Raw genomic sequence first — 20,495 nt, 5'->3', positions numbered from 1 at the left:
ATAAAGTGTTTTAAAGATAAATTGTGCTGTTAACTTGCCAAAATGCATTCTTATTATGATTATTTGCTGTGTCCTGCATAAATATTTAATGATTACCCTGGGAAAGTAGCTCTTTTTTAATCTGTCATCCTTTTCTTATTAGTAGATTATATGAAACAGCCTAATTTTTTTCCAGAACATATTATTTTTTAAAAAAACACCTCCAAGACAGTTTCCTATCAACCAAGCAGTAATGTACAAATAAATCATGATAGTTTTGGTCTTTCTGATTAATGAGAACCCCATGATATAGTATAAACTGTATGTTAGAGTTCGTTTAAGGTAAAAAGGAGTTAATTTTTCTCCGAGCCTCTATGGAGGCAACCAAACTTGTCATTGTTAAAAATAAGCTTTTTACTAAAGAAGAAACAATACAGTTCTGACTTATTCAGCTCTTTCTCAGCATTACTAACCACAAAACATGCCTTATTTATAGAAACATGGGTTTTGCAAATTAAGAGAAAGTATTCCTGGTGTCACCCAAAGTGGTGATTTTTAGCCAGCATGCTTCATATCCCAGTAATTAATCTATTTGCAAGAAGGAAGAAAATGAATATTAATGCCTCTTTTATCTGGACTTTTAACCCTTAAGTGAAATCAACACAAGCCCTGGGATCTGGCCAGGATGCCCAACCCTGCTACATAGAGGATCCTTGGCTGACTTTTTTCTTCTTGATCTGCACATCCTGGACCTTTGCCTGTAACCCTGGCAAATGAGCATCTTGGCCTCCCACAGCAGCTAGCATGGTCCCACATGCATACACAACACCTGGCATGGAGGGCAAAAGGGCAGAAAGCCAGTGGACAGTTCTTGGCAAGTAAGATTGTCACAAAAAAATATCAGGAAATGAGCAAAAGGATAATCATGAGGAGAAATAGCATGTACATGGTTACCCTTCACAGACCATAGGATTACAGTGTGTTTGTCACACTCACAGGTGAATACAGGTACAGACAGGAAGCAAAGTCTGAATATGTTTTCAATTGTTGCCAGGAGAACCCTTTGTCCCCAGTACACTAATTCTGGGTCCAATTAGTTCTGAACCACTGACCCACAGAACATGCTATTAATTCCAAAACACTGGCTAATTTCTTTCCCAGCTGAAGCCTTAATGAACTGGCTAGCTCTACCTTCATCAATGGGAAGCCCTTATCTGGAAGATCAGTCCCCAAGAGATGACTTTTTTTTCCCCTACCACGTTTGATATTGCTCCACCTTCCCGTGCTGTGCCTTTCTGCAGAGCTGTGACCTTAGATTTGAGCTCATCCATAGACAAGCAGACTTCTTTGGGAAGAGGAAAGATCCAAGTATGAGTCCTTGAGACAAATTCCCTCAAAAGAATGAGATGGTCTACAGGTTAAGCCCTGTACCTCACTGAACAAGCAGAATTTGAATCTTCGCCCTTTCACATAAGAGCTGTGTGACCTTCAGCAAGTGAGCATTTCTGAGGCTCAGTTTGCTCATTTGCAAAATGAGGAAATGGCATTATAAGGATTAAATGCCAGCTATTATCATATTCTTCATCTAAAAATGCATTCAATCATATTTTAATGTAGAAACAGTGAATTTAGTGTGAATGAAAAAAAATTGCTAACCTTTAAGAGTAATAATTATTCACACATTTATACTTCACTCTGTCCTTCAGTTGCATGACCAAAATTTAAGTGAAATAGTTTTTAATTGAGTATCTAAAGAGGTCTTTCACTCATTTGTGTCCATTGTCAGTTATGCATTTATCTTTTTCAAAACCAGCACTCATGATTCTGGTTTTGTTGATGATTTTGTTTGATATTCCTTAGTATTTGGGACTGCTACATATGGTTGTACAGGTTATGTACTCACAGCCTTTAAAAAAAATGTCATATTCATAGACCATAAGGACGTATCTAAAAATGCCAGATTTCTTTAAATGAATGAGTTATGCTAGAAACAAATCTCCTCTTCATGAAAGCTCCCAGAACCTAGTGTAATGCAACATTCAACACCTGCAGGGTCAACATCTGTAATCACGTGCAATTTGGTTAGATTAAATCTCTTTGCTTTAAAGATTTTGATTTATAATATGGGGCTTTTTAAAAACAAAGGATATAATGCTTACTGATATTTTAATGGAACAAATTTATATTTAAATTTATATTTATATTTATAACCAAAAATAAAATAATTTTACACAAGAAACAAAAAAGAGGAATCATGAACTTTACTATGATTTTCAAGAAACATTTGCTCTGTCAAACGTTCTATTGTTGAGTGAACAACAAATAGTCCAAGCAACTTTTAACTCCTATCTTTGCTTTCTAAATTATACATATCATTTTCAAAATTCATTCAGCTTGGAAGAATTATTTTCTACAAAGTCATATTAGATCACTGTACTTAGAAAACTATTTTTAAATGTACCCATTAAGCAATCATAAGATATTACATACCCAACACAAACAATTTTGAAGGAAAAAGTAATGTTTTAGTTAGTTTTTGTTGCTGTGACCAAAACACCTAACAAGAACAACTTAGAGGAGAAAAGATTTATTTAGGGTTCGAAGTCTCAGATGTCTCAGTCCCCAGAAAGTCAACTGCATTGCTCTGGGCAGCATATCCTGGGGGAAAGCAGAGGAAAGTTGTTCAGTTGATGGCAGGGGTCAGAAAGCACAGAGAGACAAAGCGGGTAGGGGGCTGCCAGGAAGATGCACCCTTCTAGGGCATGTCCCCCAGTGACCCACCTCCCCCAGCCACCACTGCCAACAGTTACTGCCCAGTCGGTCTGTTCAAAGTAGGATGGACTGATGAGATTACAGCTCTCACAATCTAATCATTTTAACTCTGAACACTCTTGCATTAACACAGGAATTCTGGCAGGGAGACCTCATATCCAAACCACAGCAAGTAAGCATAGAAAAAAAAAGACTATGAAAATCGTCCATTCTATTAACATCCCCAGAGATGACCTCTTTAAATATTTTGCTGTATGTATCCCCAGCTTTTCTTAAATTATATACATGTACATATGTAATTTTTTCTACAAATTCAAAATTATCCAATTATTTACACATAGTAGTCTTCAGTGTCCATGGAGGATTGGTTCCAGGACTAATGCAATTAAATCCAGTGTAAATAGTTGCATTATTTACAAAATAGTGACAAGAAGTTCACACAAGTTCAGTTAGAGGCACAGTTTTGGTTTATATTTTTGATCTGCAGTTAGTTGAATCCACATATGTGAAATCCATGGATACGGAAAGCCAACTTTTTTTTTTTAACAATATCATCAACATTCTTTGAAATACCTTCAAAAATATTATTTTAATGACTCCATGTTACTACATTATTGAATATTTGATTGCTATTAATTTTTAACATTATACATTTTGTGAAAAATGTCTTTTGCTTGAGTTTTTGATGAAGTATCCAATGACTTTGTAGACAAGATCTCTAGAATTTTCAAGGCACATGTTAAGGACTTTCTCACAGATTGTCAGTGTCCCTCCATTAAATTCATACTAAAATATATTTCACTAGAATAGTTAAAAAAAAAAAAGTGTTTATTTTTTTCATATTCTTATCAAGGCTAGATTTTTTTTTAGACTGCCATAATTCTTCTGATGTTTACCATATGCCTAAAATGATCAGGTCCTGGGGTATGGCAACAATAAATGCAGCCTAGTAGAAGATACAAAATTATAAATGAGTGAAAGGATTCATAAGTAAAGGAGTAAATGCAATTTATGCTGTCAAAGATGGAAAGAGCTCTGCTTAAGAAAAGGTGAGACAACTCCCTGAGTAAGAAAAAATATGAGCAAGTAGTTCCCTAGACTGGCTGGGAAGATCTTCTTCTTTAAAAATACCTTCTAGATTTTAAAATGCTTTTCTGCTAGACAATATTTTAAATGTCATCTCACAGATGAAGAGCAGGCACACCACTTCCAAAAGTTGGCCAACCACTGAGAGGAAGCCAAAGAGAAGTTGAATCAACACTTTGTGGCCGCCAAGGAAATGCAAACCCTGTGATGAGTGTGGGATGGCAAGTTCAAATATGACCCAGTGAAGCTCTTTTTTGCAGAGACAGCCTTTAAAATAAGTTTAAACAGAGTGTTACCTTTTTTGTAGGCCCTCTAAAATCAGGGAACACTTATTTAATGTAGAAATAATGCAGACATATTAATACTTAAAATTCCAATACAGCATAGAAATTTAACAACAAAATTTTGGTGCTAGTCAAGAAAAGGCATGAAGCTAAAATCAGCAAGCTTCTCAAGTCTAGAGCAGTGAATGTGGCCAAAAACATTCAAATAAAACAGAACAAAACTGAATTGAATGAAAAGGAATCTAAAACACTGCCAACATGCATAATTAAGCTCTCTTGTTCTCTAATTTTGCAGTTAATTTGCCCCATTATGACCCTTTGATCTGTTACTTGCCGTCAGTTTTACCACCAGGATTTTAGTTGTTCTTTTAATATACTCTTGGTATGCACGTATGCATCTGCATGCATGTATGTATGAACTTCAGAGCACAAATGACACCTTGAGGGGACAGAAAAGAGCAAGGAAAGAAAAGAAATATTAAAGCCAAAGTAATACAGGCCTGGCATACTCTGCAATTTCTTCTAATACCCAGAAATATTTCTTTATGAATAATCCTGCCTTGGGCTATTATTCAAGTATCAAAAGGCAAAATCTAGATGTTAAGGCATATTTAATGAGACTCTAAGAATAATTCTGCTTTAAGTTACAACACAAGTAGCTGTACTGAGAAGGCAATAGAATGTATTTAAGGGCATAGAGATCTGTATTCAAATTCTGACTTGATTAAAATTTGTGTGATAAATCTTTTGTAAATCACTTAATTTTATAAGCCTTTAAAATGTGTATTTTTTAAATAATACTCAACATCTAGAGTTGTGAAAATTAAATGAGACAATGCAAGTAAAATATCTTAGCATGTAGTACAATGTTATTAGGAGTAGTAGAAATTGTTTTTATAATTAAGGACTATACTTACAAAACAATTTCTTTTCCTCTTGCATTTCACAATTTCCTGTTGAAAAACAGGGAATCATAGTCATTCAGATCCTCCTTCACCCAAATCCAAAATCTGAAAAATATAGTTATCTCTTCAGATACAGTTGATGTCTATTATTCATGATATCCAAATTCTACATAATATTTCTCATTCCTATTCTTCAGTGTATTAACTTCAATAAGCTTCATGTAATATGAGTGAGAATATAGATTCATAGCCTGTCAAATTTATTACTCTGGGTAAATAATTTGCTCTAATGATTTAAAAGGTGGAGGAGGAAGAAGTGCAGGAGGAGGATAAGGAGGACGAGGACAAGGACAAGAGAATGCTCAAAAAAAATGTAGAAAGTGGGACTGGAAATGTAGCTCAGTGGTAGATTATTTGTCTAGCATGCAAGAGGCCCTGGGTTCAATCCCAACACTGAAAAAATATATTTAAAACACATACACACACACACACACACACACACACACACCCCCCAGACTATCTCTGAGAGGCTGTTTGCTCAGATTCATATTGACACAGTTCTTTCTCCAAAACAGTTTGTTCTGGAAGGATGAGGACCTTTGGCTACAGATCCTGTCTCAGGTGAAGGCTTTCAGAGGTACCCTGAATTGATAACTGGGGGAGTGACAGAATACTCTCATTTTAATTGTAAGGATAATGTGACACCCTGCCTGGCTCTTTTCTGGAGATTTCTACTGTGTGAAGGCAGCAAAACATCCAAGGTCCTAAATCACTAAAATAAATGAGAAAATGAAGGACCTTGGGATGTAGCACCAAATGGTTTATTGAATCAAAGTATACAAGAGGACCTTGTCAGAACCTGACATGTAAGGAGACATGAGTTTCTCATCCACCATGACAAGAAGAATAATTCCAGAGGAAATCAGATAGCAAAATTTGTCTCCATTCTGTTTTGAGGAAGTCTCCCAAAATGTATATTAGGGGAATAAAATTTCTAGGCAGGCTGAGAGATGTGGAGACCAGAAAAGTTTCACTCTCTTTCACAGAGAGTGAAACTTGGTTTAATTGCAGGATCCGAGGCTCACAGGAAGTTTGAAAGCCTGAGTCCTTATTGGAAGTACAATCTGAATCTCCTTTACAACAGTTCCACTTCAGACAGTTTTATTTCTACCTTGGCGAATGAAATTAATCCAGAAAAATGCATTTGCTTACTATTCTCTTGGACAGACAGATTGTCGGTGTGCCTTGGCATTTTGGAATAGTAACCCTCATTATTTTCTCTGTTGTTATCCCAAAACTTTGACTTCTTCCTGTCAGTAGCATTATCCATGTAATTCATCAAAACTTCAGCTCCAACATAAACTCCTCGAACACACCTCACTTGTGAAGTCTCCTCACTGGCTTTCTTCTGTTATATCCCTTCGAGTTAACTTCCAGCTGACAGACCAAGTTTTTTTTTTCCTTTTCTGGAATCATTAATCTTCACTGAAAAGCTATTCAAGTGCCTTCCAACAGCTTCAGGGGCAGAGCCTCCTGCTGGCACTTGTAACTCTCATAAATATTATTGGAATTGTGCATGTACATCAGGGAGAGATTTTTAACCTCAGAGAACATGAAAGGAACTCCAGCAGTCTCATTCTGAATGAGTATAAGTTGTGCAACTTAATGCAGGAGAGAGTGCATGCAGGTAATTAGGTAGCAACTGAAAAAGCAAACAGGTGTTCCATGCAATCTCTGCTTCTAAGGAGCAATAAGAATGTCATATGTCATTGTGTATTATTGTTACTTATCATTACTTTTTATGTCCTCTAGTAAATTACAAACTCCCTGTGAGCAGAATCTTTGTATTATTTGCAATGGATTTGGTGACAGGCCTTCAAAAGATGTTTGTTCAACAAGTGAGCAAATGCCTAAATAAATGGATAGATGGGTGGAAAATGAAAATCTTGTGAAATAAAGCTTATATTACTAATAAGTCAAAAACAGTCGCTAGTAAGAACATACTCTCCAATATTAACATAAGCAAGATTTTCCAGGTCTTTTATTTTTTTTAAATGACAACAGATAGATTTTCTATTTTTTAATACTGTTTTTTTTAGTTGTAGATGAACACAATACTTTTATTTTATTTATTTGTTTATTTATTTTTACATGGTGCTTAGGATCGAACTCTGTTGCCTCACATGTGCTAGGCAAGTGCTCTACCACTGAGCCACAACCCCAGCCCCTCCAGGTCTTTTTGAAAAGAACTGTCATCAGGTAAAGTGTAATAGTACATGCCTATAGTCCCAGCTACTCAAGAGTCTGAATTAGGAGGATCATTGAGCCCAGGAGTTCAAAGACAGCCTGGGCAAAATAGCAATGGGCAACCACAGCAAAACCCCATCTCAAAGGAAGAAGGAAAGGAGAAAGGAGGCAAAACAACTGTCAAAGTGTGAATGTGCATGCTCACAAATACTTATCCTGCAAAACCACCCACATAATTTTTGAGGCATGACTACTTCAGAGATTTAAAACATCAGTGTATTTTTAAATACATCTTGATGCTAATTGTCTGGGCATGCATTGGAGCCTTAGATGTATTTTCTAAAAAAAAATACTGCCTACAGAAATGAGCAAGGTAAAGTTATGACAGGGAAAAAGAAACATTTTAATAAATGGAGTTAGAAAAACAAAAAAGCTATGGTACACTTTTGTAAAAGTATACTTACATTAAGGTTCAGTATATTTATATAAAAGCTGGACGAGAGATAAAGCTCTTGTGATAGATTATGAATTTAGAGATGAAATTAGGCTTATCACATTTGAATATTATAATGAGAATCATTTTCTAACAGAGAGAGTGTCAAAGTAATTCTTCCATTTAATTATTTCAGTTTTACTCCTGGAAAGCTGGCCAAGTCAGCTTGCTGGTCTGGGATGGTTCTCAATAAGCCTCCACAGTGATAAGCTGCACAGAGCACTTAAAACCCTATGCAAATCCCAGATTCTTCCCAACATTGAAATTATTTGACAGAGAATTTAAAACTACTTTGATTAGTACGTTTAAGGTTTTAATTAAAAGATAGAACACATCCAAGATCAGAGATATAATTTCATTAGAGAGATTATATAAATAAATAAAACAGTAATAGAGATAAAGAATGCCTTCTATCTGGGAGGCTAAAGCAGAAGGATTGCAAGTTCAAGGCCAGCTTTGACAACTTAGACTCTCTCAAAAAATAGAAGGGACAGAGATGTTGCTCGGTGATAGAATGCCCCTGGATTCCATCCCAGTACCAATCATCATCATCATAATCATCATCATCATCAAGAATGCCATCAACAGCTCATCAGTAGTATAGACCCAGCTCAAGAAAGAATAAATAGACTTGAAAAAAAGTCAACAGCTATGACTCAAACTGAAATCCAACAAGACAAAAAGAATAAAAAGTTTTTTAAAGAACAGAACATCCAAAGGCTGGGATACAGTATTCTAGAGGATAAGGAAGCAGGGCAGAGGCAGAAGAATATGTTTAAAGAAATAATGGCCAAAAGTTTTCCAAAATAAATGACAGCATGCATCATCATATCCATGCTAAGAAAACACCAAAGGTAATAAATAAATTTTTAAAAACAAGAAATACTCAGCCAAAAACTTGCCCCCAAGTGTCCATTCTGAGAAGGGGGCAACTCTCAATCATGCATTTCTGAGAAGCATAGCTTCTGGTCCTTTCTGTCCCAAGCAGCACCTTCACCTCACCTTGGAGTCCAACCTGAAGACTTGCCTAGCAACATATCACAATGAGCAGGACTTTCTATCCAGGGAATACACCCTGTGACCATCATACTGTCCAAGAGAACTCTCCCTAATAGCACAGACCAACCAGTGTCTCCTAAGACAGCAGAATACAGCTAGTAGCCCAACCCAATATCAGAGCAAAGGCAGTGACTCAACTAGAGAACTCACAACAAGCTCTGACTGCCTGGATTACTCACCAACTGACTCTTCCAGAATCACCCACTAGACTAAGTAGTAAAAGTCTAACCTTGACCCCCCACCCCCACACCAAAAAAATTATTAAAGCCAAAAGAGGGGGCTGTCTTCTCAGATAACAACTCAAGACTCAAGAATTATAAAAAAATCATTAAATCTTTAAAAGAAACGAATAACATTTCAATAATAGACTCTAAAAAATGAAGATCTATAAATTGACTGATAATGAATCCAGAATATTCCTCTTGAAGAAGATCAGGGAACTACAAGAATATACAGGTAGAAAATTAAGTAAAATTTGGAAAACAATACACAAACAGAGCTAGCAGTTTAAGAACAAAAGTAGAAACAATGAAAAACAACCTAACAGATATCCTTAAGGTAAAGAATATATATAATGCCTGAACTGAAAAATAATTTGATAGAAAGCTTGAATAGAAGACTTGATCTAGTAGAAGAAACAGTATGAAAGCTATAAGGTAGAACATTTGAAATTATCCAAAGGAGAAAAGAAGAAGAAAGAAAGACTCTGGAACTCCACTCAGAGACCAAACTTGTGCATAATAGGAATTTCAGGAGAAAAATCAAGACAAAAGGACCAGAAAGCATATTTAAAGAAATAGTGTCTGAAAACTTCTCTAATCTGGAGATCAATGCCAATATTTAGAAAGTACAGAGGTCCACAATAAAATTCATCCCAAAGAAGAGTTCACCAAGACATATAATAATCAAATTATCAAAAATCGAAGACAAAAGACAAACAATTCTGAGAGCAACAAGAGATAAGAAACACATCACATACAAAGGAGTGTTAATACAACTATCAGCATATTTCTCAGCAGAAACCTGTAGATGGGTAAAGAGGAGAAGGTTATAATCAAAATACTGAAAAAAAATACTTTCAAGAATACTTTACACAGCAGAGCTCTGTAATGACTTATCTTTGCCATTTTATTAATTGTTTTGGGGGGTGTTTATACATTCTTTGTTCTTTCTTCTCTTGCTGTCATGGTTTGATGGGTCTATAGTGTTGTTCTTTGAACCCTTTCTATTTTTTGTTTTGAGCTTCTAATAAGTACTTTTTTTGCTTTGTGGTTATTAAGAGGCTTGCATAAGCCAAGCGTGGTGTCACATGCCTTTAAGCCGAGCGACTGGGGAGGCTGAGGCAGGAGGATCACTAGTTCAAAGCCAGCCTCAGCAAAAGTGAGATGCTAAGCAATTCAGTAAGACCCTGTCTCCAAATAAAATACAAAATAGGGCTGGGGATATGGCTCAGTGGTTGAGTGAGTGCCCCTGAGTTCAATCCCCAGAACTCCAAAAAAAAAGAGGCTTGCATAGAACATCATATGCTTTGAACAGTCAATTTCAAGATGGTAACAACTTTGTGTATAATGCTATACTTTTATTACCACCACATTTTATATTTTTGATGTGAGAATTCATATAATTTTATAATGTGTATTTCATTACAACTTATTTTAGTTGCAATTGCTATGAATAGTTTTTTTCTTTTAACCTGCACACCAAGACTAAATTTCTTTGTACACATCATTACAATCCTAAGCTATTATGAATATGACTGTTGTATTGTTACCATTGTTTTTTGTGCTTTCATGTGTTTCATTTTATTAATTTATGACCTTTTGTTTCAGCTTAAAGAACTCCCTTTAGCAATTCCTGTAGGGTAGGATTAGTGATGAAAAATTCTCTTAGTTTTTGTTTGCCTTGGAAATTTTTATCTCTTTTTCATTTCTGAGAGGCAGCTTTGCAGTGAATTGTGATAAAGAGAAACAAATGGATTTAAAAAAAGAAACTCAACTATAGGCTATATACAAGAGACTTCACTTTCAAGGACACACATAGGCTGAAAATGAAGGAATGGAAAAAGATATTACATGCAAATTAAAACCAAAAGAAAGTAGGTGTAGCTATATTTATATCAAAGAAAATAGATTTTAGTGCAGAAACTATAAAAAAGAGACTTAAAAAGAGACTCTGACATTATATAATGATAAAGGGATTAGTTCATTAAGAGAATGTAACAATTGTAAATATATATGCATTAAACATTGGAACAACTAAATACATAAAACAAATATTCAATGATATGAAGCAAGACATAGTTTGTATAATAATATAATAGTAGAGGGCTTTAATATCCCACTTACACAACCATTATCACAACCATTTCTCAGGTTTGTGTTTGCAGCAAGCATCCTTGATGGATAAGGTAATGTCTACACCCAGACAAAAAGTGGATTCTCTTACTGCTTAGTATAAAACATTAAATTCCTCTCCTGTAACACAGCTCACTACAGGTGCAGATTCTATCGAGGCCCATCTGTGTCACCCCACAGGACTGGAGGGCATGGAGGAATGGAAGCAACAGGATGCTCATGCTGTTGCTATGCTGCTGTGTCTCTGATCTAGGAATTTCATGTCATCTGCCAAGATCTAGAAAGCAGTAACAAGCTAGTTTGTTACCTCATGAGTAGAGTAAAATCTCAGAGCCTTTATAATTCATGATAAACTCTTAATTTTCTCATTTACCATAGAAAAGTAGAACCTGTCCTATTTTCCTCATAGAATTACTGGAATAACTGAGTAAAATAATAATTGTGCAGACACACTGTCAATTTGTATATAAGATGAGATGTTATTTTAACCCAAATGACTATAGACCATAAGTAGAGTCCTGTGTCATAGCAATGAGACTTTCAAAATAGAATAACACTCTATTGTTGATTACAAGTCAGCAAGTGTCTACATTTTTAGGATCTATCTTAAAAACCTTTCATGTGGTTTTGGCATCAAGACACAGAGAATAATGGTATGTGAGTGATACACTCCTGTGTATGCATGCAAATGAACCTTCTGGCAACTCAGGAAGTGAAGCAAAGACAAAAATCTCCAAAACATCAAATTTTTTTCTGCTGTGATTACATCATCCCTTTTTATTGTAGCCTGGATGTAATCACTTACATATTCATTTTCCACTTACTTAAAGCAGCTTTATACTGAGGAAATTCTACACTGTCTTTCAAAAAGACTTGTCTTTTCATTTGGACTAAAGACCAGGAAGATTCACATGGAAAGACAGATTCCTGCTCCTCCTACCTCAAATGCATCAAGTCTAAAGGAAGAGGGGGAGAGATTTGCTTTGAGACTTAAGGCCAACTACATAGAATCAATGAAAAACCAGGGCCTTTGAGTGATGTGAATGCTAGTTGCACTTTGAAGCTATCAAGTAATTACTGGATATGCAATAGCCCATATGCTGAAATCTTCAAATAGCCAGATGGATTCTGCCCAGAATCAGAGAACCACTGAGGGTCATTCAAAATCACTACAACTAGTACTCTTGACATTTATCAAACCTGACCTACATGAAAAGTGATTAAGTGAAAAGTCATTAAAATAGCTTTAATATTTCATAAAAAGCCTTTGATTTAAGGGTGGTCCTTTTTTTCCCAATGGGTAAACCAAAATCATCAGAAATCCATATCACATGAGCATGAAGAATATTTAATTAATAACAAATGGACTCTAAACATGGATCCAAACATGTCTATCTGCAAATGTCTGGTGAAAGAGCAGGAGGCCAAAAGGAAGCAATTTGCATGAATCAATTTGCAAATGAAGTTTTTTGGTTTTGACTGATGAAGGAAGGAGCAGTTTTTGTATGGCTCCTTTAAAAAGAATATAATGCATGCCCCTTCCCCTTGCCACTGGACTCAGGAGTACAGGCAGAAGCTGCCTATGAGGCTATGAGAAATTTCAGAGCAGAACAACTATAGTTATGATTCTAAGTGACAGAATGTAGCTTCCAAACATAGTCTCCCTGGCAAGAAGAAATGGCATTCAAGAGCTTTCACTGCTGTTACACCAACACTTTAACAATGTGCCTGAGTGTAAATGGGTCTATTTGCTCTGGTTCAGTGATTCTAGACAATAGATTTTAATGTGACACACAGGTAAACTGCTCAGCATTACTAACTGAACACTACAATCACTTCTCCATCGATGGAGAGGATCCTTTGTGATCTGTATGTTCTCATAATAAAGTCAATCAAGAAAATAAATTTAGAAAATATGAATTTACTAAAAGTTTCTAAGACACATATCACATTTCAATTTAAGGGGAAAGTAGGAAAAGAGAATAGAGAAAATGAAGGAAGAAAAGAGACAACAATGAAGAAGTTTAATTTTTAATGTGCTATTTTTTAGGGAGTCTCTGTGAAAGCCTTATTTTTTTTTAATTTCTGCTATTTAGCTTTAATTTTTAAAACACTGATTCTGTCCTACAAAATTTTCTCTTTACTTGGCCAAGTTTTCATAACTCTAACAGACATGGGTCACTTCTAGTATGACTTAGTATTTCTCAGATAAAACCGTCCCTTCCTTATCCTGAATTTTATAAGCCTCTGGCACTGGATCCAGGACCCTCCCCTGTTCAAGAGATTCTTAGAATAGATAACAACTCTTCTTTTTGGGACAAAGAATCAGGTGACAAAGGCACCATAAGAAGCTGAATGTGGTGACCTTGCCTTCCTTGCTTCCAAGTAGTTAGATAATTCCTGTCTAATACAGGAATCAAGAACTTCTCAAGGTGATTCCTGATTTACAGGAGGAAAGTTTGGAGTTTTAAAAAAAGGTCAAAGACTTGTAAAAACAAACTATAGAGAGGAGGGAGATGATTTGACATTGTTAAGGCAGATACTGTTCCCCATCGGAGCTTTGGGTCCAGTGCAAGTATATTACATTTATGTCTGTCACAAACCCTGCAGTATGGCTGCATTATTGAAGGAGCAGAATTCTGTAGTTACAAACTTGTTGCTTTAATTATATTTTGTCATTTTTTATTACTGGTGTATTATGTGTCAACGTATCTCCAAGCTGTGTTGTAAAACTTCATTCCCAGATCACATCAACCCAGACATTCAAATTAGAATATTCAATAAGATCTGATAATAAATACAGGCTGAGTTCCTCCCAGTCAGTGCTCCATTTGGTTCCACTGTATGACAACCAGTGACTTCATTTTTTGGAGCTCACCATTTCTGGGACCCATAATGCCTGTATTTATTGTCAGTAAAACCATTGTTTCTCCCTCATAGCAAAGGGCAGGAGGCTGACAAGTGGTTTGAACTGATGAAGATTGTAATGTCTTAGTTTATCTCTCCACTGCTTTCTGTTATTATGTTTGGAATTTTATTGTTCGTTATTTGTACATTCATCCTCCACAAAGAAGATCCAGTTCCTAATGGTTTGGGTGTTTTCCAGCTTTCTATACCTATACAGTTAGAATAAACCTCTTTTCCATCATTTATACTGGAATGGAACACCATTGCTGGACTTTGACAAACTTCCTCGGTGGGTTCTTATTCTCATCTCAGTGGGATGTACATTTTCTGTGCTTTCATCACTTTGTTCTTTGTCTTGGGATGGAGAGAAAAATCAAACAAGAATGCAGCCTAGTTCTTCTGAAACCCCCTTAATGGGGAAAAAAAGAATAGCTTGAAAAAAGATCATGAAGAAACAAAGCTGTTTCTCACTATTCTAAATAGGAATCCTGCTTCTGAGGTAGAGTCTGCCATTGTGCCCCTCTGGGCTGTGGTGAAGGACAGAATAGTCTCACTCAAACTCAGAGACCTGTTGGAAACTCCAGAGGATGAAAGGCTCTCCCCTGCCATGGACCAGAGGAGAGAGATCAACAGAGACAGCAACATGAAGAATGCAGCACAACTACTATCTAATGGGTACCCCGTTCAGTTCAATCAAGCCATCAGCAACTAAGTAAACTCCCGTGGCCACCATAAGCATCACACCATGCATAAAGATCCTGGTTTGTACAAATAGCTGCTCCATAAATTACACCTGCATGAGGTAGGAGACTGCATGAGAGATTCTGCTGGCAATCCCTTGAGGGGCAAAAATAACTATAATTCCTACATCATAGAAATTTGTGACTTGCACCTAGATTCATTCTGTGCCAAAGAAAATTAACATAAGGGTGAAGAAATGGAGGAGCTAGCATGGCCTGATGCAGACACCAAGGAGTAAAGTTGAATTCAATGCAATGTCTGAACATCACTTTGCATCTGAGATGAATATGAGTGTCAGGGCAGAGATGGGTATAGATGGCAAAAAAAGAAGTAGTAGCTCTCTGTAAGAATGGTATGATCAGAAAAAAATCTGAAGTTTGTCTCCTCTTTGGGTCCCTGCAGACCCTTACAGCCTGCTTCAGGTCATTCGCCTACAGAGTCAATGATGTTAGCAATGACATTTGTCCTCTAATTGTTTTGTATCTGGTTTATGATCAGGAGATATTTCTTTATAAGTGGTGACACTGATATAGCTTCTACTCTATGGTCTTGATGGAATCTGTATTGGTCTGTGGGTTTAGGGAAAAAGAGTTACCCAGATCATGGAGAAGGATTTGACACCAATTGCATCCTCTAGTGGCTTCAGTATTGAACTGGCATCTATTCTCACTGTGGAAATTGCATTAAATATTGGCCACTCCATCAATACAGCACATTGTAAAGTGGGTTCTTATGTACCCGCTCACTGGCTCCAATCAAGATGGCTATTGACTGGCCACTCTCTCCCAACATATTTATGGCCTGGTTCATCACAGTCCTCATTTCTGACATTACTAGTGCTGCTACCATGGCAGTCTTCAAATGTGTCATCCTCAGAGTGTGAAGCTGGTTGAGATTAAAATTCATGTCAATGTTTGGGACCACCTTACACATTCCTGCTGTCTTGAAGAATGATTACAGTGTTACTGAAGACTGACAAGAGTCTTTTTAAAGTTTGGGAGATGTGGGAGGGAAGTGTTACTTATGCTATAATTGCTTTTGTGCTAAATATGACTTGTCTCAAAATTAGCTATGTAAAATAACCAGGCTTCCACTGGTTCCTACTGAGGTCTCCTTTCCTTCTGGGCTGTGAATTCCTATGCATATTTTTCAACTTTTTGTGTCAGACTTCAGTTCCACAGTGTGTTAATGTTGCCTCTGAAGGTGTGTGTGTGTGTGTGTGTGTGTGTGTGTGTGTGTGTGTTAACCATGCAGAGTCATTTGGCAGAGCACAATCTGCTTTGTTGGTTCCAACAGTTTCTGTCCTAACATCCACCAGGACTTAACAACAAAAAATGTAACTGTTGTCCCTTATAGTCATTGGGAATCTTGCCTCCCATCAGTTGTGGCAGATCCTATTGACAAATATGGAAACTTCTTAGGGGATGAAGTTCTTTAGACACAGTGAAAATTTCAGTAATAACTTCTTTGCACTTAATCATCGCTATTAGTGCTAAGCAGAAGTAGGAAGAAAGAGTGTTTTGGCAATCTTGGTTATTTCTTTAAGATTCTGGCAGTGTGGCAAGGATGAGAATGAAGTGGAATATGAACTTTAGAAGTTGCAACAGACAGTCTCCCATGCTCATCTATCTCTTCACAAAATAAAACGGTCTACAACATCTACAGAGTTTCAAAGAAAGAGTATTGTGATCCAGCATTAATTTGTGTGAAAGGGAAAAAATAAAGCATTAAAGAAATGCTGGTGAACCACATATCAAGAAGGAGGAAGAGGAGGGCTGGGGTTGTGGCTCGGCTGCAGAGCGCTCGCCTAGCACGTGCAAGGCCCTGGGTTCCATCCAGAGCATCACGTGAGAATAAATAAAATAAAGGTATTGTGTCCAGCTACAACTAAAAATAAATAAATAAATGTTTTTTTAAAGAGAAGGAGGAAGAGAAGCATGGGGAAGGAAGAGAGAAAAAGGAAATGGAGAAAAAGAAAAAAGAAGGGAAGAAGGAAAGAAAACATACTAGTTTGAATATATTCGACGAAACAAGGCAAATATCAAAAATAATCCCTGAAAAAAGCAACAAGACACAAAATATTAAGTAATAATAATCTGGATCTAAAATACTATATCATATTTTAATATCTTAAGATGAACTCTTGAGATGAGAGAAAATAAAAATACACTAAATTTCTCAGGTAAATGATATGTTTTACATTTTCAAAAATCAAGGACTTTCATACTTCTAAATACTATATAGTCATTTTAAAACATGTACTTCTTGGGCTGGGGTTGTGGCTCAAGTGGTAGCACGCTCACCTGGTATGTGCAGGGCACTGGGTTCAATCCTCAGCGCCACATAAAAATAAAATAAAGATGTTGTGTCCACCGAAAACTAAAAATAAATATTCTCTCTCTCTCTCTCTCTCTCTCTCTCTCTCTCTCTCTCTCTCTCTCTCTCTCAAAAATAAATAAATAAAGCATGTACTTCTGGTTATAGATAAAAAAAATCAATCTATTTCTCCTGAGGTCACATTGACCAGACTTGGTTCTCATGTCCAAGAGAACACCAATCTCCAGTCATCCTGGGCTGGGAGTGAAGCCAACCTTCCTAAAAACCAAGAGGGTTTAGCCACAGAATCATGGTTCTGTTTGCAGGAAAGACAGGCTGGGAGGACTGGCTGTTGAGAAACCAGTGAATAAAGTCAATATCCTCCTGCCAAAGACCACCAGGAAAAACCTACAGATGAGCCAGGTGTGTTCAGTGCTTACGGCAGTGAGGAGAATACATGCCATGGGAAACCATGGACATCTCAGTAAGAAAGAGTAAGAAAAGATCAATTATAGGGTTTGAACATGGGCTAGGGAAGGGTTAAAGGAAGTGGGACTTTTCCATGGAAGGAGGCTTTCAGGAAACGGGGGCAATTCTAGACTGGTTATCTCTCTACCTCTTAACTGTAAGTCAAGAGGAATGGGTGGAGGCCAAAGCTGTGATAGCCACTTATATTAGCCAAGCAGGGAGATGTTTGTTATCTTTGTGGTTTATTTTTGTGTGTGCTTAGAGGAAATTATTAAGTCATCTCACTTGTTTTTTTCTCTCCCTTCACCACCATCACAGAGTGGCCTTGTCCTGTCAATGTTCTGTGAGATCATTCGTGTCCAACAGAACACCATGAACACGTTGCGATTGTCAGGCCAAATCCCTCATGTCAAGAGCTGCTTTTCTCTTTTTCAGTGATTATATCCACCTAGTGAGATTGAGGTGAGAACTCATCCTAATAGTAATTACTTGTACTGAAAATTTTTGAGGCTTGTTAGACCTAGTAAGAGGGACAGGCTTAGCAAGATTTCAGTAACAACTATTTTTAAAGAAAAATATGTTTATATCTAAACAATGAAACAGTTAATTTTCTCTAAGCAGGAAATGATGACCTCTTTCACTCTTCTTCCCCTAGCGAATCTCAGGGGCATTTCTGTTTGCAATAAATATGTAGGGCTTTGTTTATTTACTTGGTCTTTCCTAATACCCACAAACATTGATTTATACCAGTGGGTTATTTAAGCAGCAAACAAACAAAAAAAAGCTTCCCCAAATGAGCATTTCTAAGCCAACTTTCTCGCCAGAGGGAATTTGTTTCCCTTTCAGTTATAATTCTCTCAAAACAAGGTTCTACAGGGGAAGGCTAAGAAACAGCATGTGTAGCTCAGATCAGTGTGGTTTTATTTCAAGTTTCAGCTCCAACCAGGACTGAACCACACAACACAGAAACCAATAGAAACAGAAGATTTTAGTCCCACCAGAAATAGTAGCTTCCAGGTCTCAGTAGGCAACAAAAAGAAGATAGTACGTCTCAGAAATAGAAGATAAGACTTTTTGTAGCCCAGTTCACCTTTAGAGTGCCACCATCCTGCACTTTCATAACATTTTAGCTCCCTGAGTGCAAGGAATCCACAATAAGAAGAAAAAGTCCAAAGTCGCCTGTTTGGTAACTAATCCTCTACAATCTCATGACTGAGTTAGAGACAGAAGACAAGAGGGGACACAGACAGGATTCTGTGCCTCTGAGGAACTGAAGCAGAGCAGGGTGTTGGCTGTGTTGGCCAATGGGAAACACCTGCCTGTTCGAGGACCTGTCCCTGGAGCATGAGTGTGGAATTAGCTGAGAACTCATTCTGCAGCTTTCCACTGTTTTCCCATCCCCTACTGCCTGGACCATCATAGGCATATATTCCAATCCATGACCAGTTATTCAGAACAGGCCTTCTTCTGGCTTCTAAACCATGATGCCATGACAGACTTCCAAGAGTAACACAAGCAGGAAGCTCCTGCCTGGTTCCCCTGATCTTCCCCAGATCCTCACAGCTGGAATACTTGATGACACGGTTACAGCCCCAGGCTCACTGTGGCAGAGGCAGAAAGTATAGCAGCAGCTTCAGATTCCAAGAGGCTCTACCTCAACCTGATCTCAAGGACTCTGGGTTTGCACTGGACCAACTGGTAAACCCACAGTTCCAGGTCTCCTTTCTACCCTCACCCATCCCCACCCTGAGTGTTTATCCAGACTCTGGGACACGACTTCTCTGCCTTAGTTTTCCTGCCTTACAACCCCCATTGGGAACTCCTTGAGCCCATGGATACCTAATTATGGTGCAGAGATTATGCCATCCTCTTCTGGCAATCTGAGTCCTCTTTCCCCTCCCAGCCCTTGGTTGGGGACCTAGTTTAAATTGAACTTTCTCTATCCTCTCCAAAGTCAGACTTCTCCCATTTCTTCTGATCTGAACTAGAGGTCTCCAACCCTCTGTTCTGCTTCAGAATATTCCATACTGATTGGGAAACAAAGTCAAATCCACAGCCTCCACCTACAAACCATAAATGAATAATATGATGAAAGTATGTTGCCATTAAAGAAGGGTTCAGAGGATATGAAATAAAGGGATTGGCTCTGACTGGCAATATGAGACCAATTTCCACTCAACACTGGTCCTATAGATGGCCCTCAATCAGCGGGCAGTGAAATCAAATGCCTGTCTGAAAAAAAAAATCAATTATGTGATTAATCAACTCTCTACAAGGGTCAGATGATAAATATGATTACCTATGTTAAAGGTCCCTTCTACTATGGAGACTCTTCCATCCTCCACTTAGAGCTAAATCACCATTCCAAGGAGCTTGTACTTCTCCTTCCCTTCTCTGTTCCTGGCATCATTTTGAGGGTTATGAATTTGCCCTTCAGCAATGATGAATGGAGTGTTGTGCTAAGGCCGGGCTGCCCCATTATTCATGTCCCCATCCTCTGTCCAGGCCTTTAATTGCAGCATCCTGGAAGCAGAAGCAAAAACTGTATTCCAGAGGAAACTTTCATCTTCCTGATTATAATACCTGACAAAGGCAGGCTTTTCTATTAATCTCAGGTACCTTCCACTGGGAGGGCATCCATTCACTCCTCATATATGCACAGGGACCACATCCAGGCAGCACCACACAGAAACAGAATATGTGGCTCATGGGATCTATAACTTCAACCTGAAGAAGCCGAGCTGGTAATCATATCACTCCACTGCCACATCCTTAATCGGCCTATTACGGGCATAAATTAAGAGTTTTACTGAAGAAAATCCATGTCCCAGAGTTCTTGACTGCCAGGGCCCAGATGAGCTCTGCTGAATATAAAGTATCTCGC

The 20,495-nt window shown here is 37.5% G+C and overlaps 1 pseudogene; it reads left to right on the top strand.

The window, feature by feature from the left end:
* Positions 1-783: 783 nt before the first annotated feature.
* On the top strand, positions 784-15,710 carry LOC143385837 (sodium-dependent phosphate transporter 1 pseudogene; annotated as a pseudogene).
* The last annotated feature ends 4,785 nt before the right edge of the window (positions 15,711-20,495 follow it).

Source organism: Callospermophilus lateralis, chromosome 2 (assembly GCF_048772815.1).
Source record: "Callospermophilus lateralis isolate mCalLat2 chromosome 2, mCalLat2.hap1, whole genome shotgun sequence".
NCBI classification, from domain to species: Eukaryota; Metazoa; Chordata; class Mammalia; order Rodentia; family Sciuridae; genus Callospermophilus; species Callospermophilus lateralis.
Note: the sequence above shows the minus strand (reverse complement) of the source record. Positions and strands in the feature narration are given on the sequence as shown.